Consider the following 26,145-nt stretch of genomic DNA (forward strand, 5'->3'; position numbering starts at 1 on the left):
ATACACACTCAGCTCTGCTACATATACACATTCACACACTCAACTCTGCTACATACACTCAGTCACACACTCAGCTCTGCTACATACACACACTTACACACTCAGCTCTGCTACATACACACACTCACACACCTGCCTCTGCTACATACACATACTAACACATATACATAGACCTAACAGCGATATCTTCTTGTCTCTCCCTGCACATACAGTGGTATATTCTTAGCTGTGGTCACCATGGTTACACTACACAGGTGATATCTCCTGCACTCATCAAGAGCAGCTGGGGAGTTTGAATTTTACACAGTTTGAAGTCTGAACTGTGCCGGAAGTATTTCACCTGCACTATAACCTGATGTATTTTCCAGTTGAATCAGGTTAGACTGCGGGTGAAGGGGTGATCATAAGTGGTCTATAATCATTAAATTTTTTTTAAAAGGTACATGAAAAAGATTTTAAGTATCACAGAGATAATCTGACTGGCGACAAAAGCATAGTAATCTCCGCAATCCAAATGGAAAATTAAATGCATGATTTAGAGCATCTTGCTAAGTGCAGTCCAAGATGGCTTTAAAAATATGGTCATCCCGCAAGATTTCTGTCGGTAAATGAAATGTACGCAGTTAATACATTTGTGTGTACTAAATATGTCACTCCAAGGTACACCAAAACTTACACATCTGGAGGAAATGCTCCACCAGAATGTGCGCAAAAAAAGACGCAAAAAAACAGCTTGCGCAAAACTTTGCGCAAAAAATTAAACACAATGTGTGTAAGCACTCCCTTCTCCAATTTCCCCAAATAGCAGGGGGGTGAAAGATATTGTAGGGAAAGAGTATAAAGAAAAAGGGGGGAGGTGTAGAATGCATTTGACTGATTTCACATTGGGGTGACCAAAACTAGGCAACCAGTACTACTCGCCAAGTTCGCACAAAAAAAGTCCCCTCCAGGAGCTCACAATTTATCAAAACCTGTGCAGAGGAAATGTTGCCCAGTTGCCCATAGCAACCAATCAGCTTGCTTATTTTATTTTTAACAAGGCCTCTGCAAAATTAATTTTAATCTGACAATGAAAATTAATCTGATTGGTTGCTATTGGCAATTTGTCAACTTTTCCTTTGCACAGATTTTGATAAATCTCACCAAAAATCTCTAAAGGATGAAAGATGATACTCTTCCTGTACATAGGTTTTGATAAATATCCCATGTGTCTAGAAGTTCAGCACTGAGGCCATTGAAATGATTGTGTTAGTTACATGAATCTGGTGTTAATAGTGAGAAATGTATAGAAAAACATGTAGTGTCCTACCTGTGCCGTCCATCAGATGAATGTTGCTGCATCCTAGGAGTTTGTTACAAGGGAATAGAAAACAGAGCTATTTGTTTCCAAAAACAGCACCATACCTGTCCTCATGTTGTATGTAATATTACAAGTTTTCTCCATTCCCTTTTGAAGAATTGAGCAGCGATATCACACACAACATTAGGACAGAGGTGGTGCAGTTTTCAGAAGAAATCAGCTCTGATTTTCTCATCCTGGATTACCCCTTTCTACTTCTCTTTGCTGAATGTTTTCTTTATCCTGTCCTAGGCATTTTGAAGGCATGCTAGGAACCAATCTTCTTGGTTTGTTGGTTGTATTCGGCTGCTCCTGGCCATCCTCCCTCTGATCCTTGAAATGTCTTGTCTTCTTTGTTGCCTGATTATAAGAAAGGCAAAGATATAGCTAATCCCTTGTGAGGTCACATGTGTGATGTCACCAACCTTGTCTCACAGTTCTATAAGCGAGGGAAGAAATGTAAAAAACACACACACATATAATATATATATAGATAGATAGATACTTGTCTCTATTGCTATGGAAAAGGGTATTTTTTGAATTTTTCTGCCATTTTCTTCTACATAGCAGTTCTATTCTGCATGCTTTAATCTATATATCTATCTATATATATGTGTGTATGTGTGTACGTTCCGGCATCACGTCCAAACGGCTAAAGATATTAACATGAAACTTGGTACACATGTTACTTATATGTCAACAACAAACATAGGATAGGTGATTTAACCCTTACTCACCCCCATTTGCCAGGGGCGGGGTTTATGTTTAAAGTCCCATACAAGTCAATGGGAAATGTATGTTCCCACATAACTTCAAGAGATATTTCAATACCTGGTACACATATTACTGGTCAGGATAGGAGGTCGGGATATGAGGACTGGAAAGGAGGATGGGATAGAAGGTCGGGATAGGAGGACGGGATAGGAGGACCAGGATAAGAGGTCGGGATAGGAGGTCGATATAGGAGGACGGGATACGAGGACGGGATATGAGGATGGGATATGAGAACGTGATAGGAGGAAGGGATAGGGGACTGGATAGGAGGTCGGGATAGGAGGTCGAGATAGGAGGACGGGATAGGAGGTCAAGATAGGAGGTCGAGATAGGAGGTCGAGATAAGAGGTCAAGATAGGAGGTCAAGATATGATGACGAGATAGGAGGTCGGGATAGGAGGTTGGGATATGAGGATGGGATATGGGGTTGGGATATGACAACAATATATGAGGAGGGGATATGAAATCAAAAGCTTCCTCCTTTGTTTATTTTCCTCCCCAACAAGGATTAGAAAGGAAAAACCGGGCAATGCCGGGTATTCAGCTAGTATATATATATAAAACTCAATGGGGGAGATTTAACAAAACTTGTGCAGAGCAAGAGTGGTGCAGTTGCCCTTGGCAACCAATCAGATTGCTTCTTTCATTTTACAGAGGCCTTTTAAAAAAAGGAAAGAAGCAAGCTGATTGGTTGCTATGGGCAACTGGGCAACTTTTCCTGTGGACAGGTTTTGATAAATCTCCCCCAATGTGAGTGTGTGTATGTATGTGTGTATGTTCCAGCATCACGTCCAAACGGCAAAAGATATTAACATGAAACTTGGCACACATGTTACTTATATGTCAACAACAAAGATAGGATAGGTGATTTAACCCTTACTCAACCCCATTTGCCAGGGTTAGGGTTTTTGTTTAAAGTCCCATACAAGTCTATGGAAAATACTGCATAACTTTTGAAATGGCTGGAGATATTTCGATAATACCCTTAACTACCCCCATTTGTGAGGGTCAGGGTTTTTGTTTAACCCCTTCACAACGAGTGACGTACATGTACGGCGCCACGAAGTGTCACTTGGCGCGCGGCGACGTACATGTACGCCGCGGGGTTCCGGGAGCGCCACGTCACCGGTAGCGGATGACGTCACCGGTTATCTAACAGCAGGCATCCCAGCACATCGCCGAGGGGGGTACTGAGACCCCCCCATGACCGCGATGGGCACAAATAGCAGGTCAATTCAGACCTGCGATCTGCGCGATTCCGGGTCATACGGGTCACTGGTGACCCGGAAAATAAGAGGGATCGGGGGTGTCTGAGACACTCTTGATCCCCCTGAAGGGATAGGAGTTTGGTGGCAAGGGTGCCACCCCTCCTATCCCTGCTATTGGTCGGCCGAGCAACCGACCAATAGCAGACTGGGGGAGGGGGGGTTAAAGTTTGGTTTCCCCGCTTTACCCACCTATCGGTGTCCGGGCAAAATGGGGGAACTGTCCAGGGACCGGCGCCGAAGGTCCCTTACCTGGATCCCGGAACCCGGAGCGCGATCCTCCATGCGGGGATCCCCCATGTGCGGCGGCGGCAACAATTCATCCAGGTCCTGCCAGGTGAGTTGTTGCCTAGCAACATCCGGAGGACCACAGTTTACAGAGGGGTTCAGGTTGTAGATCACTATGCAGTGGTCTCAAACTGTAGACCCCCAGATGTTGCAAAACTACAACTCTCAGCATGCCCAGAAAGCAGTTTGCTGTCTGTGCATGCTGCGAGTTGTAGTTTTGCAACATCTGGAGGGCCACAGTTTAGAGACCACTGGACAGTGATTTACAACCTGAACCCCTCTAAATCTTGCAAAACTACAACTCCCAGCATTCAGGAACAGCATAAGGCTGTCTTGGCATGCTGGGAGTTGTACTTGCGTGCCACCTGCCGTTGCATAACTACATCTCCCAGCATGCCCTTCCGCAATCAGTACATGCTGGGAGTTGTAGTTTTGCAACAGCTGGAGGCACACTGGTTGGAAAATACTGAGTTAGGTCATAGAACCTAATTCAAGGTTTTTCAACCAGTGTGCCCCCAGCTGTTGCAAAACTACAACTCCCAGCATGCATGGTCTGTCAGTGTATGCTGGGAGTTGTTGTTTTGACCCCCATCCCATGTGAATGTACAGGCCACATTCACACTGGAGGCAGATTACAGTGAGTTCCCCGCTTCAAGTTTGAGCTGCAGCAAATTTTCCGCCGCAGCTCAAACTCCTAGCGGGAGACTCAGTGTAATCTGCCTCCAGTGTGAATGCAACCTAAAAACACTACACTACACCAACATAAAATAAAGAGTAAAACACTACATATACACACATACACTACCCCCCCTACCACCCCCCTTCCCCAATAAAAATGAAAAACTTATTGTACGGCAGTGTTTCTAAGATGGAGCCTCCAGCTGTTGCAAAACAAAAACTCCCAGCATTTCTGGCCAGCAATTGACTGTCCAAGCATGCTGGGAGTTTTACAACAGCTGGAGGCACCCTGTTTGGGAATCACTGGCATAAAATACCCCTATGTCCCTAATTCAGGCCTCAAATGCGCATGGCACTCTTATTTTGAAGCCCTGTTGTATTTCAAGGCAACAGTATAGGGTCACATATGGGGTATCACTGTACTTGGGAGAAACTGCCTAACAAATTTTGGGGGGCTTTTTCTCCTTTTACCCCTTATGAAAAGGAACAGTTGGGGTCTACACCAGCATGTTAGTGTAAAAAAATAAACATTTTTACACTAACATGCTGGTGTTGCCCTATACTTTTCATTTTCACAAGAGGTAAAAGGGAAAAACGCCCCCCAAAATTTGTAACGCAATTTCTCCCGAGTACGGAGATACCCCTTATGTGGGCGCAAAGTGCTCTGGGGCACACAACAAGGCCCAGAAGGGAGAGTGCGCCATGTACATTTGAGGTGATTTGCACAGGTGTGGCTGATTGTTACAGCGGTTCTGACAAAACACACCCACATGTGACCCCATTTTGGAAACTACACCCCTCACAGATTTTCCTTACAAGCAGAGAGCTTCAAAGTTAGAAAAATGCGAAATTTAAAATTTTTTCATCAAATTTGGGGATTTTTCACCAAGAAAGGTTGCAAGTTACCACAAAAATTTACCACTATGCTAAAGTAGAATATGTCACGAAAAAACAATCTCAGAATCAGAATGATAAGTAAAAGCATTCCAGAGTTATTAATGTTTAAAGTGACAGTGGTCAGATTTGCAAAAAAGGGCTTCGTCCTAGAGGTGAAAATGGGCTGCATTAAAGTCCCATGCAAATCATTGGGAAATGTATGTTCCCACATAACTTCCGTACAGCTGAAGATATTTCAATAATACCTGGTACACATATTACTTGTATGTCAAATAAAAAGATATGATAGTTAAATTAACCCTTACATACACCCTTATATAAAAGATGGGTTTTTGTTTCAAGTCCCATGCAAGTATATGGGACTTCCAGTACCTTACTCCACAAGCTCCGTTCTGCATCTCCTGGTGAATGTGTCAATCTGGCTTGCAAGCCACACCCCATCTCACATAGACAAGCCCACATTTTAAGCCCCACTCCTTATATTATCTACCCTTATTGTGCATCGGTCTGGCTTGCAAATCACGCCCGGTCCCACAAAGCCACGTCCCCTTCTATTTTGAGCTTACAATATCTTCATCACAAATCAGTCTCATCTGAGGACAGGATAGGAGGATGGGACATAAGGAAGGGATATGAGGTCGGGATATGAGGACAGGATATGAGGATGGGCTATAAGGATGGTATATGAGGTCGGGATATAAAGAGGGGATGTGGGGATAGGATATGAGGATGGGATATAAGGTCGGGATATGAGGATGGGATATGAGGTCAAGATAGGAGGTGGGAATATGAGGACAGGATATAAGGATGGGATATGAGGTTGAGATATGAGGACAGAATATGAGAATGGAATATGAGGACGGGATAGGAGGTCGAGATATGAGGACAGGATTTGAGGATGGGATATGAGGATAGCATATAAGGTCGGGATATGAGGACAGGATATGAAGTCAGGATATGAGGACGGGATATGAGGTTGGGACATAAGGACGGGATATGAGGTCAGCATATGAGGATGGGATATGAGGATAGCATATGAGGACAGGATATGAGGATGGGACATAAGGACGGGATATGAGGTTGTGATATGAGGATGGGATATGAGGACAGAATATGAGGTCAGGATATGAGGATGGGATGTGGGGATGGGATAGGAGGATGGGATATTAGGTCTGAATAGGAGGACAGCATATGAGGATGGCATACAAGGTCGGGATATGAGAATGGGATATGAGGACAGGATAGGAGGTCGGGATAAGAGGATGGGATATAAGGTCGGGATATGAGGTAGGGATATGAGGACAAGATGTGAGGACGGGATGTGAGGTCGCGATATGAGGACAGGATATTAGGTCGTGATAAGAGGATGGATATGAGGACAGGATATGAGGTCGGGATATGAGGAAGGGATATGAGGATTGGATTGGAGGTCAAGATAGGAGGTCGGGATAGGAGGTCGAGATAGAAGGATGGGATATGGGGACAGGATATGAGGACGGGATAGGAGGACGGAATAGGAGGTCGGTATAAGAGGTCGGAATAGGAGGACGGGATAGGACGACGGGATAGGAGGCTGAGATATGATGACGGGATAGGAGATTGGGATATGAGGACGGGATATGGGGTTGGGATATGACAACAATATATGAGGACGGGATATGAAGTCAAAAGCTTCCTCCTTTGTTTATTTTCCTCCCCAACAAGGATTAGGAAGGAAAAACTGGGCAATGCTGGGTATTCATCTATTATATATATAAAACTCAATGAGGGAGATTTATCAAAACTTGTGCAGAGCAAGAGTGGTGCAGTTGCCCATGGCAACCAATCAGATTGCTTCTTTCATTTTACAGAGGCCTTATTAAAAACGGAAAGAAGAAAGCTGATTGGTTGCTATGGGCAACTGAACAACTTTTCCTGTGGACAGGTTTTGATAAATCTCCCCCAATGTGTGTGTGTATGTATGTGTGTGTATGTTCCAGTATCACGTTTAAACGGCAAAAGATATAAACATGAAACTTGGCACACACGTTACTTATATGTCAACAACAAAGATATGATAGGTGATTTAACCCTTACTCAACCCCATTTGCCAGGGTCAGGGTTTTTGTTTAACCCCTTCATGACCCAGCCCATTTTCACCTTCATGACCTGGGCATTTTTTGAAAATCTGACCACTGTCACTTTAAACATTAATAACTTTGGAATGCTTTTACTTATCATTCTGATTCCGAGATTGTTTTTTTGTGACATATTCTACTTTATGTTATTGGTAAAATTTCACTGATATTTGTATCCTTTCTTGGTAAAAAATCTAAAAATTTCATGAAAATTTTGAAAATTTAGCATTTTTCTAACTTTGAAAGTCTCTGCTTGAAAGGAAAATGGATATTCCAAATAAATTACATATTGATTCACATATACAATATGTCTACTTTGTGTTTGCATAAAAAAATTGACAAGTTTTTACTTTTGGAAGACACCAGAGGGCTTCAAAGTTCCGCAGCAATTTTCCAATTTTTCTCAAGATTTTCAAAATCGTAATTTTTCAGGGCCCAGTTCAGGTTGGAAGTGGATTTTAAGGGTCTTCATATTAGAAATACCCCATAAATGACCCCATTATAAAAACTGCACCCCCCAAAGTATTCAAAATGACATTCAGTAAGTGTTTTAACCCTTTAGGTGTTTCACAGGAATAGCAGCAAAGTGAAGAAGAAAATTCTAAATCTTCATTTTTTACACTCGCATTTTCTTGTAGACCCAATTTTTGAATTTTTACAAGGGGTAAAAGGAGAGAAATCACCCTAAAATTTGTAACCCAATTTCTCTCGAGTAAGGAAATACCTCATATGTGTATGTAAAGTGTTCGGCGGGCGCAGTAGAGGGCTCAGAAGGGAAGGAGCGACAGTGGGATTTTGGAGAGTGAGTTTTTCTGAAAGGGTTTTTGGGGGGCATGTCCCATTTAGGAAGCCCCTATGGTGCCAGAACAGTGGACCCCCCCCACATGTGACCCCATTTTGGAAACTATACCCCTCATGGAATTTAATAAGGGGTGCAGTGAGCATTTACACCCCACTGGCGTTTGACAGATATTTGAAACAGTGGACTGTGCAAATCAAAAATTTTATTTTTCATTTTCACAGACCACTGTTCCAAAAATCTGTCATACACCAGTGGGGTGTAAATGCTCACTGCACCCCTTATTAAATTCCGTGAGGGGTGTAGTTTCCAAAATGGGGTCACATATGGATATTTATTGTTTTGCGTTTGTCAGAACTGCTGTAACAATCAGCCACCCCTGTGCAAATCGCCTCAAATGTACATGGCGCACTCTCCCTTCTGGGCCTTGTTGTGCGCCCCCAGAGCACTTTGTGCCCACATATGGGGTATCTCCGTAGTCGGGAGAAATTGCGTTACAAATTTTGGGGGTCTTTTTTCCCTTTTACCTCTTGTGAAAATGAAAAGTATAGGGCAACACCAGCATGTCAGTGTAAAAAATTTATTTTTTTACACTAACATGCTGGTGTAGACCCCAACTTCACCTTTTCATAAGGGGTTAAAGAAGAAAAAGCCCCCCAAAATTTGTAAGGCAATTTCTCCCGAGTACGGCGATACCCCATATGTGTCCCAAAACTGTTGCCCTGAAATACGACAGGGCTCCAAAGTGAGAGAGCGCCATGCGCATTTGAGGCCTGAATTAGGGATTTGCATAGGGGTATTCTATGCCAATGATTCCCAAACAGGATGCCTCCAGCTGTTGCAAAACTCCCAGCATGCCTGGACAGTCAATGGCTGTCCGGCAATACTGGGAGTTATTATTTTGCAACAGCTGGAGGCTCCGTTTTGGAAACAGTAGCGTACCAGACGTTTTTCATTTTTTGGGGGGAGGGGGGCTGTGTAGGGGTATGTGTATATGTAGTGTTTTTAACTTTTTATTTTAGGTTAGTGTTAGTGTAGTGTAGTGTTTTTAGGGTACAGTCACATGGGCAGAGGTTCACAGCAAGTTTGCCGCTGGAAGTTTGAGCTGCAGTGCAAAATTTGCGCCATCTCAAACTTGCAGCACTCACTGTAAACCTCCGCCCATGTGAGTGTACCCTGTACATTCACATTGGGGGGGGGGGGGGGTCAAACATCCAGCTGTTGCAAACTCCGAGCATGCCCTTTGGCTGTCCGTGCATGCTGGGAGTTGTAGTTTTGCAACAGCTGGAGGAACGCTGGTTTGGAAACACTAAGTTAAGTAATAAACTTTCAAGTGTTTTGCAACCAAACTTATTGTTTCCAAACCAGTGTGCCTCCAGCTGTTGCAAAACTACAACTCCCAGCATGCATGGTCTGTCAGTGCATGCTGGAAGTTATAGTTTTGCAACAATTGCAACAGCTGGAGGCACTGAGGTAGGAAACGGACAATGTTTCCCAACTAGTGTGCCTCCAGTTGTTGCAAAACTACAACTCCCAGCATGCCCAGACTGCCCAGACTGCCCAGGCATGCTGGAAGTTGTAGTTCGGCAATATCTGAAGGATCAGATGTTGCCGAACTACAACTTCCAGCATGCTTGGGCAGTCTGGGCATGCTGGAAGTTGTAGTTTTGCAACATCTGGAGGTCCACAGTTTGGAGACCACTGTATAATGGTCTCCAATCTGTGCTCTTCCAGATGTTAGAGAACTACAACTCCCAGCATGCCTGGACAGACTGAGCATGCTGAGATTTGTAGTTTTGCAACATCTGGAAGAGCACAGATTGGAGACCATTATACAGTGGTCTCCAAACTGTGGACCTCCAGATGTTGCAAAACTACAACTCCCAGCATGCCCAGAAAGCCAAAGGCTGTCTGGGCATGCTGGGAGTTGCAGTTTTGAAACTCTCAGAGGCAGCAGTGAGATCGCTTTACGGCGATCTCACTGCTGCCAATGAAGATGCCGCCCTGCTGCCGGAAACTCACCTCCGGGACGCAGCGCAGCCAGGACCGCATGGAGGACGCCGGGACCGCCGGGACCGCTCGGGACACCGCTCGGACGGGTAAGTGATGCCGGGGGACGGGTCAGGGACACTTAGCAGAGCGGTGTGTGTCCCGATCCCCGTGATCGGGACTCACACACCGCGCTGCTAAGTATTTTCATAGCGAAACGCTTCTATCAGCTAGTCAGATTTGACCAGCTGATAGCAGCGATCGCTGGGGGGGGTGGGGGATGAAACCCCCCGTGGTCGCACGGTAAGATGGCTGGCTATCAGTGATAGCCACTATCTTTCCGGGCGCTGCGGGGTGCCGCGAGTAGCGGCAGTAATGTTCATGACGTACCTGTATGTCATGGGTCGGGAACACCTTGCCATCCATGACGTACAGGTATGTCATATGTCGGGAAGGGGTTAAAGTCCCATACAAGTCTATGGAAAATATATGTTACTGCATAACTTTCCAAAATCACGTGTTACTTTTATGACCACTTAAACTATAGGATAGTTAATTTATCCCTTAACTACCCCCATTTGTCAGGGTCGGGGTTTTTGTTTAAAGTCCCATGCAAATCATTGGGAAATGTATGTTCCGACATAACTTCCGTACAGCTGGAGATATTTCAATAATACCTGGTACACATATTACTTATATGTCAAATGAAAAGATATGATAGTTAAATTAACCCTTACATACACCCTTTTTTTTAAATAAAAGATGGGTTTTTGTTTTAAGACCCATTCAAGTATATGGGACTTCCAGTACCTTACTCCACAAGCATCTCCTGGTGAATGTGTCAATCTGGCTTGCAAGCCATACCCCATCTCACATAGACAAGCCCACATTTTAAGCCCCACTCCTTATATTATCTACCCTTTTATGTGCATCGGTCTGGCTTGCAAATCATGCCCAGTCCCACAAAGCCATGTCCCCTTCTATTTTCAGCTTACAATATCTTCATCACAAATCAGTCCCATCTGAGGATAGGATATGAGGATGGGATATAAGGTCGGGATATGAGGATGGGATATGAGGTCAAGATAGGAGGTGGGAATATGAGGACAGGATATAAGGATGGGATATGAGGTTGAGATATGAGGACAGAATATGAGAATGAAATATGAGGACGGGATAGGAGGATGGGACATAAGGACGGGATATGAGGTTGTGATATGAGGATGGGATATGAGGACTGGATTGGAGGACGGGATATTAGGTCTGGATAGGAGGACAGCATATGAGGATGGCCTATGAGGTCGGGATATGAGAATGGGATATGAGGACAGGATATGAGGTCGGGATATGAGGACAGGATAAGAGGAGGGGATATAAGGTCGGGATATGAGGTAGGGATATGAGGACAAGATGTGAGGACGGGATGTGAGGTCGGGATATGAGGACAGGATATTAGGTCGTGATAAGAGGATGGATATGAGGACAGAATATGAGGTTGGGATACACTAATACTGTTCTCACTTTGCCAAGTTATCGGACAACCTGGCCCCAAAATGATGGATTATAAAAGGATAGCAGCATAAGGGAAAAATACACATTTTGAACCCAAAAACTAGGAATCGACCGATATAGTTTTTTTAGGGCCGATACCGATAATCGGTGGAGGTTAGGGCCGATACCAGAATATCGGTATAAGTTATTGGCTATTTATCCCCCCTCGACACCGCTGCAGGTCATTGATTTAAAGCGGGCGCTTTAAATCAATGCACTGCAGTGGCTTTTGCGGTGCCATAGGCCGCCGCCACCCGCTTCTCTCCCCCTACCTGTCAGGGTGGTCCGGGCCATCCATCCTTCCTGTAGTGTCCGGTGTGAGGTGGTTTTTTGCGCCCCCGTGGATCCATGCGTCCGCTCCTCCCCCAGCTCTCCAAACATTTCCGAAGCTAGAACTGGGGGAGGGCAGAACAAGGGGAGGGAGGAGGTTTACGCCCCCTCCCTCATCTCCCCTCACTGAGCTCGGCTGGACGCAGATCTCTACGGCACGCCCCCAACCCTGAGTACATAGATCTCCACGGCAGGTCCCCTCCCTCATCTCCCCTCCCTGAGGACGTAAATCTCCACAGCAGGTCCCCTCCCTCATCTCCCCGAGCTGAGGACGTAGAGCAGTGCTCCCAATGTGCTCTATGTGTAAAGGGGGACATGCTGCACGGGCTAAAGGGGGACATACTGCACGGGCTAAAGGGGGATATACTGCATGGGCTAAAGGGGACATACTGTATGGGCTAAAGGGGACATACTGTATGGGCTAAAGGGGGACATACTGCATGGGCTAAAGGGGACATACTGCATGGGCTAAAGGGGACATACTGCATGGGCTAAAGGGGACATACTGCATGGGCTAAAGGGGACATACTGTATGGGCTAAAGGGGGACATACTGTTCAGGCTAAATGTTCCCCTTTAGCCCGTGCAGTATGTCCCCTTTTAGCCCATACAGTATGTCCCCCTTTAGCCGGTACAGTATGTCCCCCTTTAGCCCATACAGTATGTCCCCCTTTAGCCCATACAGTATGTCCCCCTTTAGCCCGTACAGTATGTCCCCCTTTAGCCCATACAGTATGTCCCCCTTTAGCCCGTACAGTATGTCCCCCTTTAGCCCGTGCAGTATGTCCCCCTTTAGCCCATACAGTATGTCCCCCTTTAGCCCATACAGTATGTCCCCCTTTAGCCCATACAGTATGTCCCCCTTTACACATAGAGCTCATTGGGAGCACTGCTCTATGTCCTCAGCTCGGGGAGATGAGGGAGGGGACCTGCCGTGGAGATTTACGTCCTCAGGGAGGGAAGATGAGGGAGGGGACCTGCCGTGGAGATCTATGTCCTCAGGGAGGGGGCGTGCCGTAGAGATCTGCGCCCAGCCGAGCTCAGGGAGTTGAGGGAGGGGGCGTGAACCTCCTCCCTCCCCTTGCTCTGCCCTCCCCCAGTTCTAGCTTCGGAAATGTTCGGAGAGCTGGGGGAGGAGCGGACGCATCGATCTACGGGGGCGTAAAAAACCACCTCACACCGGCGGCATTCCGGGTGGAGGGTGAACCGGTCCGGGCTGTCCTTCTCCGGCGGTCATCTTTTCCACTTCGGGCAGGCTCCGGCCTAGTACGCTGCATAGACGCCGCTGCGCAGTGACGCCCGTGCGCAGCGACGCACCTGACTTCACGGCGTAGCGGCGTCTATGCAGCTACTAGGCCGGAGCCTGCCCGGAGTGGAGAAGATGACCGCCGGAGAAGAAGGACAGCCCGGACCGGTTCACCCTTCACCCGGAACGCCCCCGGACACTACAGGAACGATGGATGGCCCGGACCACCACCATTACAGGGAAGTTGAATTTTTTTAATTGACTCGGAGGGTGGGGGAGGGGCCCGACCGGTATAGCGGTATGGGCTAAAATCCATATCGGTATACCGCCCAGCATCACGGTGGGGGTGAGACGTGGTGCGGTGGGTCGGGGGGTGGTCGCGGTGCGGTGGGTCGGGGGGGCATTCGCTGTGCGGCGGGTCGGGGGGGGGGTGGTGGTCGCGGTGCGGTTGGGGCGGCGCGGGGGTGGGGCATTATCGGCTTATCGGCAAGGTATCGGCAAAATCGTGATTATCGGCCGATAATATCGGCCATACCGATAATCGGTCGATCCCTACCAAAAACCCATTCAAAATACAGGCCTACGTCCTCCCCTTCAACCTGCCTGTCCATCTCCAAATATACCCTTTTTAATAATAATAATACGCTCCTCCTTTGCATTGAAAAAAAGCAAACAGTAAAGTTGCCACATGCAGCCATCCTTTCATCCATTTGTCCTTCTCCACCTATTTTCCCAAACCATGCACTCATACTGTTCTCATTTTGCCAAGTTATCGGACAACCTGGCCCCAAAATTATGGACTATCAAAGGATAGCAGCATAAGGGAAAAATACACATTTTGAACCCAAAAACCCATTTGAGTTTTTAAGTTCAAAATACAGGCCTACCTCCTCCCCTACAGCCTGCCTGTCCATCTCCAAAAATAGCCTTTTAACAATTATATGCTCCTCTTTAGCTTTGAAAAAAAGCAAACAGTAAAGTTGCCATATGCTGCTATCCTTTCATCCATTTGTCCTTTTACACCTATTTTCCCAAACCATCATACACTCATACTGTTATCTTGTCGCCAAGTTATCGTACTACCTGGCCCAAAAATGATGGATTATAAGAGGGTAGCAGCATAAGGGAAAATTACACATTTTCAAACCGAAAAACCCATGAGGGTTTTCAGGTTCATAATGCAGGTCAGTAAAGTTGCCATATGCTGCCATCCTTTCATTTATTTGTCGGCACTGGTTTAACCAGTTGAAGACGTAGGGTGTACAGGTACGCTCCCATTCCTGGAAATGTCCACTAACCCCACAATGAGTAAAGCGGTGAATGCGTTCCATTCATTACAGGAAAAATTGTGTCTATATTCCCGCAATATTATCAACGCGACCTGGCTGATTACCATGGCAACAGAAAGCCAGTGGATAGCTTCCTATCTTCTCAGTATGGAAGCCTGTAAGGTCCAGTCCTAGCCTGAATTGTACAGGTGAACTGTCATAGCAGTTTTACTATACTGCAGTTAAGTTGTACTGCAGTATAGTTTAACCCCTTAAGGACTGAGCCCTTTTTCACCTTAAGGACTCGGCCATTTTTTGCAAATCTGACCACTGTCACTTTAAACATTAATAACTATGGAATGCTTTTAGTTATCATTCTGATTCCGAGATTGTTTTTTCGTGACATATTCTACTTTAACGTAGTGGTAAAATTTTTTGGTAACTTGCATCCTTTCTTGGTGAAAAATCCCAAAATTTCATGAAAAATTTGAAAATTTTGCATTTTTCTGACTTTGAAGCTCTCTGCTTGTAAGGAAAATGGATATTCCAAATAATTTTTTTTTTTATTCACATATACAATATGTCTACTTTATATTTGCATCATAAAATTGATGAGTTTTTACTTTTGGAAGACACCAGAGGGCTTCAAAGTTCAGCAGCAATTTTCAAATTTTTCACAAAATTTTGAAACTCGCTTTTTTTCAGGGACCAGTTCAGGTTTGAAGTGGATTTGAAGGGTATTAATATTAGAAATACCCCATAAATGACCCCATTATAAAAACTGCACCCCCAAAGTATTCAAAATGACATTCAGTCAGCGTTTTAACCCTTTACGGGTTTCACAGGAATAGCAGCAAAGTGAAGGAGAAAATTCACAATCTTCATTTTTTACACTCGCATGTTCTTGTAGACCCAATTTTTTAATTTTTGCAAGGGGTAAAAAGGAGAAAATTTTTACTTGTATTTGAAACCCAATTTCTCTCGAGTAAGCACATACCTCATATGTCTATGTAAAGTGTTCGGCGGGCGCAGTAGAGGGCTCAGAAGGGAAGGAGCGTCAAATGGTTTTTGGGGGGCATGTCACATTTAGGAAGCCCCTATGGTGCCAGAACAGCAAAAAACCCCACATGGCATACCATTTTGGAAACTAGACCCCTCGGGGAACGTAACAAGGGGTAATGTAAACCTTAATACCCCACAGGTGATTCACAACTTTTGCATATGTAAAAAAAAAAAAATATTTTTTACCTAAAATGCTTGGTTTCCCTAAAGTTTTACATTTTTAAAAAGGGTAATAGCAGAAAATACCCCCCAAAATTTGAAGCCCAATTTCTCCCGATTCAGAAAACACCCCATATGGGGGTGAAAAGTGCTCTGCTGGCGCACTACAGGTCTCAGAAGAGAAGGAGTCACATTTGGCTTTTTTGAAGGAAATTTTGCTCTGGGGGCATGCCGCATTTAGGAAGCCCCTATGGTGCCAGGACAGCAAAAAAAAAAACACATGGCATACCATTTTGGAAACTAGACCCCTCGGGGAACGTAACAAGGGGTAAAGTGAACCTTAATACCCTACAGGTGTTTCACGACTTTTGCATATGTAAAAAAAAATAAAAAAATGTACCTAAAATGCTTGGTTTCCAAAAAAATTTACATTTATACAAAGGGTTAAAGCAGAAAATACCCCCCAAAATTTGAAGCCCAATTTCTCCCGATTCAGAAAACACCCCATATGGGGGTGAAAAGTGCTCTGCTGGCGCACTACAGGTCTCAGAAGAGAAGGAGTCACATTTGGCTTTTTGAAAGCAAATTTTGCTCTGGGGGCATGCCGCATTTAGGAAGCCCCTATGGTGCCAGGACCGCAAAAAAAGCCCACATGGCATACCATTTTGGAAACTAGAGCCCTCGGGGAATGTAACAAGGGGTTAAGTGAACCTTAATACCCTACAGGCGTTTCACAACTATTGCATATGTAAAAAAAAATTAAAAAATTTTACCTAAAATGCTTCTTTTCCCAAAAACTTTACATTTTTAAAAAGGGTAAAAGCAGAAAATACCCCCCAAAATTTGAAGCCCAATTTCTCCCGAGTACGGCGATACCCCATATGTGACCCTTAACTGTTGCCTTGAAATACGACAGGGCTCCAAAGTGAGAGCGCCATGCGCATTTGAGGCCTAAATTAGGGATTGCATAGGGGTGGACATAGGGGTATTCTACGCCAGTGATTCCCAAACAGGGTGCCTCCAGGTGTTGCAAAACTCCCAGCATGCCTGGACAGTCAACGGCTGTCCGGCAATACTGGGAGTTGTTGTTTTGTAACAGCTAGAGGCTCCGTTTTGTAAACCGTGGCGTACCAGACGTTTTTCATTTTTATTGGGGAGGGGAGGGGGGCTGTGTAGGGGTATGTGTATATGTAGTGTTTTTTTACTTTTTATTTTATTTTTTGTGGTAGTGTAGTGTAGTGTTTTTAGGGTACAGTCACACGGGCGGGGGTTCACAGTAGTTTCTCGCTGGCAGTTTGAGCTGTTGCAGAAAATTTGCTGCAGCTCAAACTTGCAGCCCGATACTTACTGTAAGCCTCCGCCCATGTGAGTGTACCCTGTACATTCACATTGGGGGGGACATCCAGCTGTTGCAAAACTACAACTCCCAGCATGCGCTGACAGACTGTACATGCTGAGAGTTTTAGTTTTGCAACAGCTGTAGGCACACTGGTTATGTATCACGGAATTTGTGACCTTACTCAGTGTTTCAAAACCAGTGTGCCTCCAGCTGTTGCAAAACTACAACTCCCAGCATGTACGGTGCATGGTGTAAGGTGACTGCTGGGAGTTGTAGTTTGCAACAGCAGGAGGCACACCGGTCGTGAAACACTAAGTTAGGTAAAAAAAAAAAACTCTAAGTTTCACAACCAGTGTGCCTTCAGCTGTTGCAAAACTACAACTCTCAGCAGTCACCGACAGCCAACGGGCATGCTGGGAGTTGTAGTTATGCAACCAGCAGATGCACCACTACAACTCCCAGCATGCACTTTAGCTGTTTGTGCAAGCTGGGAGTTGTAGTTTATACAACAGCTGAAGGTACACTTTTCCATAGAAAAAATGTGCCTCCAGCTGTTGCAAAACCATAAGTCCCAGCATGCCCATAAGGGAATGCTGGGAGTTGTGGTGGTCTGCCTCCTGCTGTTGCATAACTACAGCTCCCAGCATGCCCTTTTTGCATGCTGGGAGCTGTTGCTAAGCAACAGCAGGAGGCTGTAACTCACCTCCTGCTGCTGCTTCATCACAGGATTGTCCCTCGCCGCCGCCGTCGCTCCTGGGGCCCTGATCCCAACAGGGGCGTCGGGGATCGGGGTCCCCAGCACCTGGGGTGCACGTCCCGCACCCGCTCACGTCCTCCGGAAGAGGGGCGGAGCGGGTGCGGGAGTGACACCCGCAGCAGGCGCCCTGATTGGTCGGCCGGTAATCCGGCCGACGAATCAGGGCGATCGTGAGGTGGCACCAGTGCCACCTCACCCCTGCACTCTCTGGCTGTTCGGGGCCGTCAGAGACGGCCCCGAACAGCCAGTAATTCCGGGTCACCGGGTCACTGGAGACCCGATTGACCCGGAATCGCCACAGATCGCTGGACTGAATTGTCCAGCGATCTGCGGCGATCGCCGACATGGGGGGGCATAATGACCCCCCTGGGCGATATGCCAGGATGCCTGCTGAACGATTTCGGCAGGCATCCGGCTCCAGTCCCCAACCGGCTAGCGGTGGGGACCAAAATTCCCACGGGCGTATGGATACGCCCTGCGTCCTTAAGGACTCGGGATGCAGGGCGTATCCATACGCCCTGCGTCCTTAAGAGGTTAACAGGTAAAAAGTGTGAAAATAAAATGTTTTTCAATAAAAAGTGTAAAAAACTATATAAATGTCCCTTTTCTAATAAAGCCCTGTATTATAAAATAATAATTAAATAAAGTTATTTATCCCGCACAGTTAACACTATTAAAAAAAAGAAAAACCCTACATAAAAAGACTCTCTCCTAGGACTGTATCCACCTTTTCCAGCCCACCTGAGCACCTGAAAGCTATGCTAATTTATGCAGGCTAAAGTCAGCACCTGAAAGCTGAACTAATTCATGCAGGCTAAAGTCAGCAACTGCCGAGCTGAGGAGTTTGTGACGAATGAAATCACTGTAAGTTCGCTCATCTCTACACATGATTTAATAAGGTAAAAAAACGTTCACCTACACCACTCTTGATGAATACCCCCCAGTAAATAGACCCAGAAGGGCATGACTCTGTTCATTATGTAAGAAAAGAATTACAAAACGGGCAGCGCTCATCCAAACAGTCACTAATGCCATTTATGTAGTAGAACTCACCTGGTGTATATGGAGGGACACAGTTGACACGACACCTGTTGAGCCAAGACAATGTATGTAGGCACTCCCTTCTCCAATTTCCCCAAATAGCAGGGGAGTGAAAGATATGGTAGGAAAAGAGTATGAAAAGGGGGAGGTGTAGAATGCATTTGACTGATTTCACATTGGGACTAACCGGCAGGCATCAGCGGAAGTAAGGAGGCGGCAAAGGAGCAGCGGTGGAGGCAGCCGTGAAGATCAGTGGTAAGTGATCTTCACTGCTGCCTTCTAGGAGTTGCCAAACTACAACTTCCAGCATGCCCAGAAAGCCAAAGGATGTCTGGGCATGCTGGAAGTTGTAGTTTTGCAACATCTGGAGGGCCACAGTTTGGAGACCACCATACAGTGGTGCCCAAGCTGTAGTCCTACAGATGTTGCAAAACTACCACTCCAAGCATGCCCAGACATGCTGGGAGTTATAGTTCTGTAACATCTGGCCCTTCAGATGTTGCAGAACTACAGCTTCCAGCATGCCTGGACAGTCTCACTACTTATATATACCGGCAGGGGGTATATATTTATTAATGCGCCGGCGGGGGGTATATATTTATTAATGCGCCGGCGGGGGGTATATATTTATTAAATGCGCCGGCAGGGGGTATATATTTATTAATGCGCCGGCGGGGGGTACATATGTATAAATGTGCCGGCAAGGGAATTTATGTATAAATGTGCCGGGGGGGTATATATGTATAAATGCACCGGCGGGGGTCATATCTTTATTAATGTGCTGCAGGGGGCATATTATAAATGCACTGGGGGGCTAGATATATAGGCTATATGTCTGCCCCCCCCCCTGCAGCACTATATATATCTTGCCCCCACAGCGCTTTTAATATAGATATGGCCCCCTGCTACTCACAATGGTAATTTTTAAATCTCTCGCTGCGAGCCCTGAATGGCCCCTCGGTATCGGCCGCAGGGTTGCAGAGTGCTATCAATCCCTCAGCCCCTGTACTACAACCCCATCATGGAACAGACTCTGTTCCATGATGGGGTAGTAGTACAAACACTAATGTAGCCTCCCCAGCTGTCTGCAGACTCCCGCAGCCGGGGAATTACTACTCCGATCATGGAAATAAGTCTGTTCCATAATGGGAGTAGTAGTAGTCCCTCAGCACTGCAGGAGTCTGCTGATGTCACCTCAGAAATAACGGATATTATAAACCAGGTGCAAACGGATAACATAAAGGCTCATCCGTTTGCCATAGACTTCAATGTTAAAAATAACGGCCGTTAATTTATCCGTTTCTTGTGACAGAAGAAAAATTAGTGCATGTGCCGTTAATTCTTCCATCACAATTAACGTCCGCTAGTCATGACGGACTATAATGGGTCATAACGGATAATCAAAAAATCCCGTAGACTTTAATGGGATTTTGTAATGGACGTTTAACATCCTTTTTTAAAGCTTTTCTAACGGACGTTTATAACAGATGAATTTTTATAGTGTGAAAGCAGCCTTAGTGTTAGCCCCAAAAACAGCTAGCGCTGACCTCCAAATATTACCCTGGTACCCATCGCCCCAGGGGTGCCGAGAAGCGACGGTACCAAAAGGGCCAGATCGTCAAACATGGCGCTCCTGGGCCTAGGCAATAACAGGCTGACATATCTTAGGCTGGGCAGGACCAATAATAATGGTCCTCGCCCACCCTGGTAATGTCAGGCTGTTGCTGCTTGGTTGGTATCTGGCTAATTTATTTATATTGGGGGGGGGGGGGGGGACTGAATTGCTAAACAATTTCATACATGTGAAGACAAGACCTACATAAAGGACTTGAAGGAGAAGGGGGCGGGGAAGGAACATAAAAGATACCAAAACTGAAGAGTGCATCAAAAATGCCAACAAATAATAATGGATTTTGGTCCACAATGAAATAAAATAAAGTACCCGCCGCGCCACCCCCCGACCCGCCGCACCGCACCCCCCACCGTGATGCTGGGCGGTATACCGGTATGGATTTTTGTCCATACCGCTATACCGGTCGGGCCCCTCCCCCACCCTCCGAGTCAATAAAAAAATTTAACTTAATGGGGGTGGTCCGGGCCATCCATCCTTCCTGTAGTGTCCGGGGGCATTCCGGGTGAAGAGTGAACCGGTCCGGGCTGTCCTTCTTCTCCGGCGGTTATCTTCTCCACTCCGGGCAGGCTCCGGCCTAGTACACTGCATAGACGCCGCTACGCCGTGACGTCAGGTGCGTCGCTGTGCACGGGCGTCACTGCGCAGCGGCGTCTATGCAGCGTACTAGGCCAGAGCCTGCCAGGAGTGGAGAAGATGACCGCCGGAGAAGGACAGCCCGGACCGGTTCACCCTCCACCCGGAACGCCCCCGGACACTACAGGAGGGAAGAATGGATGGCCCGGACCACCCTGACAGGTAGGGGGAGAGAAGCGGGTGGCGGCGGCGGCCTATGGCCCCGCAAAAGCCACTGCAGATCATTGATTTAATGCGCCCGCTTTAAATCAATGATCTGCAGCGGTGTCGCAGGGGGTAAATAGCCGATAACTTATACCGGAATATCGGTATAAGTTATCGGCTATGGGCCCTAACCTGCACCGATTATCGGTATCGGCCCTAAAAAAACGATATCGGTCGATCCCTAGTACCTAGCTTGAACCTCTTATATGGTATTAAAAAAACGATCATATACCAATGGTAATAAATGTATGGCAATTTAGTGTAGTACTATTTGCTGCATACTTTATTTCCCTCATTTGATGCCCTCTTTTTTCCCAATTTAGTGTAGTGTAGAGTACTGTTGTGTAAAAAGCAAAATAATATATTCTACAATCAGATATCAAAAACAAATGTTCACACAATGGAATTCCACACGGAGCATTGATATTAATGGGATTTTGCTGCATGGTTTACACAGCGGAATTTCCACTGCAGATGCTTCTGCTGCACAAATCCTGATTTTGCAGTCTGCAAAAAATGGGCGTGTCTATTCTTTCTGCAGAGTCTGCACAGAAATGCATTGCCATCTAGGAGATGCAGCATTTCCGAGCAGTCCTAGCGCTGGCTTGTTCAGCCAGCGTTCCGCTGTCGGGGAAATGTCTGCACAGAATTTTTCCATGTGGACATTGCCTGTGTGAACGTAGCCTTATGGTATAATGAAATTAGGGAGGTATTATCTTACAGAGTAATTAAAAAGTATGTAATATGGTATTATATGGTAAAAGATGATAATATGCACGCTCATATGGAGCGTGCGTGCATATGCCATAATTAACAAAAACAGAGTATATTCATGGTAAATATATATAAATATATATATATATATATATATGAAACTCAATGTGTGTGTGTGTGTGTGTGTGTGTGTATGTATGTATGTTCCAGCATCACCAAATGGCTAAAAATATTAAAATGAAACTTGGTATACATGTTACTTGTATGTCAACAACAAACATAGGATAGGTAATTTAGGTTTTTGTTTAAAGTCCCATACAAGTCTATGAGAATTACGGTATATGTTACTGCATAACTTCCAGCTGGAGATATTTTGATGATACTTGGTCACATGTTACTTTGTTCACAAAAAATATAGGATAGTTAATTTAACCCTAACCTACCCTTATTGCGAGGGTCAGGGTTTTTGTTTAACCCCTTAAGGACACAGGGTTTTTCCATTTATGCACTTTCGTTTTTTCCTCATCACCTTCTAAAAACCAATTTTGCACATACAGACCCATATAAGGGCTTTTTTTTTGCGCCACCAAATGCAATTTATAATGACATCAATCACTTCACCACAACATTTTTGACGAAACCACAAAAAAAAAAATATTTGTGGGGCAAAATTGAAAAACAAAAAAGCAATTTTTGATAATTTTGTGGGCTTCCGATTCTATGTAGTGCACTTTTCGTTAAAAATGACACCATGGGGGAGATTTATCAAAACCTGTGCAGAGGAAAAGTTGCTGAGTTGCCCATAGCAACCAATCAGATCCCTTCTTTCATTTTGCAGAGGGCTTGTTAAAAATGAAACAAGAAATCTGATACGGGTACGCAAAGTGCAATTTTGGACTTTTGAATTTTTTTACGTGTACGCCAAGCATATCAAACCCAAAGGTTAACATGGGCCAAAAAAAACAAGGTTTAAGTTTATGTGGGCCGCATCAAAAAAAATAAAATTTAACTTTACTATATGTATCAAGACCCCAACCCCCCTGTACAATAACCCAACCCCCCCTGCACAAGACCCCATGTCCTCCCTGCACAACACCCCATGTCCCCTGTGCACAACAAGCCATGCCCCCCTGCACAAGACCTCATGCCCCCCTACACAAGATCCCATGCCCCCTTTGCACAAGATCCCATGCCCACCCTACACAAGACCCCATGCCTCCATGCACAACACCTCATGACCCCTTCACATGACCCCATGACCCCTTCACATGACCCCATGCCCCTTTTGTACAGCACTCCATGCCCCTTTGCACAAGACCCCTTGCCTCCCTGCACAAAAACCCATGCCCTCCTTTGCACAAGACCCCATGCTCACCCTACACAAGACCCCATGCCCCCCTGCAAAACACCCCAGGACCCCCTTCACAAGACCCCATGACCCCCCTTCACAAGACTCCATGCCCCTTTGCACAAGACCCCATGCCCCTCCTTCACAAGACCCCAGGCCCCTTTTGCCCCCATGACCCCCCTGCACAAGACCCCATTCCCTGTTTAAAAAATAAATAAATAAAACAACAATATTAGCATTAATATTTACTTTTCTCACCTTGTCAATCTGGTGTCCTGTGTCTATAGCCGCAATGGTGCCGTCCGCAGCATGTGTCAGAACTCCTTTAAGGAGCAGCCTGATGACGTCACATCAGGACATGACGTTGACCTCTGCGCACCTCCATCCTCTCCTGGACCGCATCCAACAGCTCCTTGACTGCCTCTGACAGCCTCCATCCTCTTCTGGACCGCTTGTCAGCTACTGGACTGCCTCCAACTTCTCTTGGACCGCCTCCACCATCCTTCAACCGCTCCTGGACAGCCTCTGACTTTTTTATTTTATCTCTGCCCGTTTCCAGGTAACCAGAGCAATGAATATCTTTGCCGGGCCAGAAAGATATTCATTGTGGGCCGCATGTTTGACACCCATGGTGTATGCTATTGATTGTGAAGTTTAATTAACATTATGTTTTATAATTCGGACATTTACACACGCGGTAATACCACATATGTTTATTTTTATTATGTTTACGTATTTCTTATATGGAATTTTGGAAAAGGGGGTGATTCAAACTTTTAATATGGAAGTGGTTAATGGGTGTTTTTTAAAACTTTTTTTTTTTTTTTACACTTTTAGTCCCCTTAGGGGACTTTTAGGAGGAATCGGTAGATTCCTCATACAGATCAATGTGGTTAAGCCAGGCTATATCAATCACAGAAGAAGAAGAAGAAAACAGAATGCTCCAATGTGTAGAACGATTTGACGGTAAAAAAAGGGGGTGACCCTTTAATGAAAGGACTCACCAGATATAGTTGTGCTAGGATAGAGGCACAACAATCCGATGTGGACTGCAGCTATATCCCGCCCAGGCAACAGCGTGGGAATAAGAACGGCAGAGTTTTCACACCAGCCAGGTGTGAGGGGATGAGGGATAGATGATAGCGCTGTCCACAAGCTGGATGGGTAACTTTTATTCACATGTAACACGTTTCAAGGACGCTCCGTCCTTTTCCTCAGACATGCTAAATATACAAAAAAACAACACATATATACTCATTTGGTTATAGGAACCGGAAATGACATCACAAATTAATTAGCATAAAATGACGTTTTTCCATGTGATCCAAGATAATATAAAAAAAAAACTTTTCTTTAAAAATTCTTTATATACATGGATAAATAAATAAATAAGACTCCGAACCTATCATTGAAATGTTTTATCTATTGTCTCATTTAATCCCCTTGGCCACAAGGAGTTAAGGGAATAAATCCAAAAGGATTCCCTATTCACTAATTTTTGAAAGCGGTCATCATATTCTAAAGGGATACTTTCCAAGATAGTTAGTTTCAAACAATTGTGGTTACTGTTGTGTAAAGCTGTGGTGTGTCTTGATACACTATGTAGTATAACATTGTTTTTGATATTATATCTATGTTTATTTATGCGGGCACGTACAGTTTGTACCGTGCGGCCCACATACTGAAGCCCACACTCACATGTAAGGAGATAAATAACAAAGGAATCGGAGCAGTTAAATTTTTCTTTCAAAGAAAAAACTTTGCCTGTAGAGAAAGATGTTACTGAATCACAGGGAGGAAACGCAATCCATTCGCAGCACAGACAGCGTTTGTTATCGCAGCGGAATGTACCAATCATGGTAGGTTTACAAAAATTTGGTTTGATAATTTTATTTTTTAGTTTGCTTGGGGCTAAATGATTTCTTAATGTTTTTGATCGTCTGAATGTTAGGGTAGGACGTTTTGGGATTAATAATTTTAAAATAGGATCCGTCATATTAATTGGCCAGTATTTATTTAATATGTTTCTTATTTTGTTTGTGGCATTGTTAAAAGTAGTAATAAAATTAAATTTGGGTGTATTGTTTTGTTTTTGTTTTAGCTCATATTTAATTAAATCAGTCTGTTTTAGTCCCTCTACTCTTTTATATGTGTTTGTTAATATTCTTTTAGGGTATTTTTTTTTTCTTTAAAACACTTACCGTATATACTCGAGTATAAGCCGACCCGAGTATAAGCCGAGACCCCTAATTTCAACCCAAAATCCCAGGAAAAGTTATTGACTCGAGTATAAGCCTAGGGTGGGAAATACCTCATCCCCCCCTGTCATCATCCAGACCCGTCATTAACATCCTCATCATCCCCTTGTCATCATCCCACACATCCCCCCTTCATCATCCCCTTGTCATCATCCCACACATCCCCTTATCATCCCACACATCCCCCCTTCATCATCCCCTTGTCATCATCCCACACATCCCCTTATCATCCCACACATCCCCCCTTCATCATCCCCTTGTCATCATCCCACACATCCCCCCTTCATCATCCCCTTGTCATCATCCCACACATCCCCTTATCCCACACATCCCCCCTTCATCATCCCCTTGTCATCATCCCACACATCCCCTTATCCCACACATCCCCCCTTCATCATCCCCTTGTCATCATCCCACACATCCCCTTATCATCCCACACATCCCCCCTTCATCATCC

General features: G+C 45.2%; 1 long non-coding RNA gene across 1 annotated transcript; it reads right to left on the minus strand.

Annotated features, from left to right (window-relative positions):
- Nucleotides 1-383: 383 nt before the first annotated feature.
- On the minus strand, nt 384-25,232 carry LOC130307541 (uncharacterized). The gene is made up of 3 exons (XR_008856714.1): nt 25,129-25,232; nt 24,435-24,653; nt 384-1,699 (listed from the first exon to the last, which is right to left on the minus strand). It is a non-coding gene; the product is annotated as an uncharacterized LOC130307541 (long non-coding RNA).
- Between the last annotated feature and the right edge of the window lie 913 nt (nt 25,233-26,145).

Source organism: Hyla sarda, unplaced genomic scaffold (assembly GCF_029499605.1).
Source record: "Hyla sarda isolate aHylSar1 unplaced genomic scaffold, aHylSar1.hap1 scaffold_1431, whole genome shotgun sequence".
NCBI lineage: Eukaryota > Metazoa > Chordata > Amphibia > Anura > Hylidae > Hyla > Hyla sarda.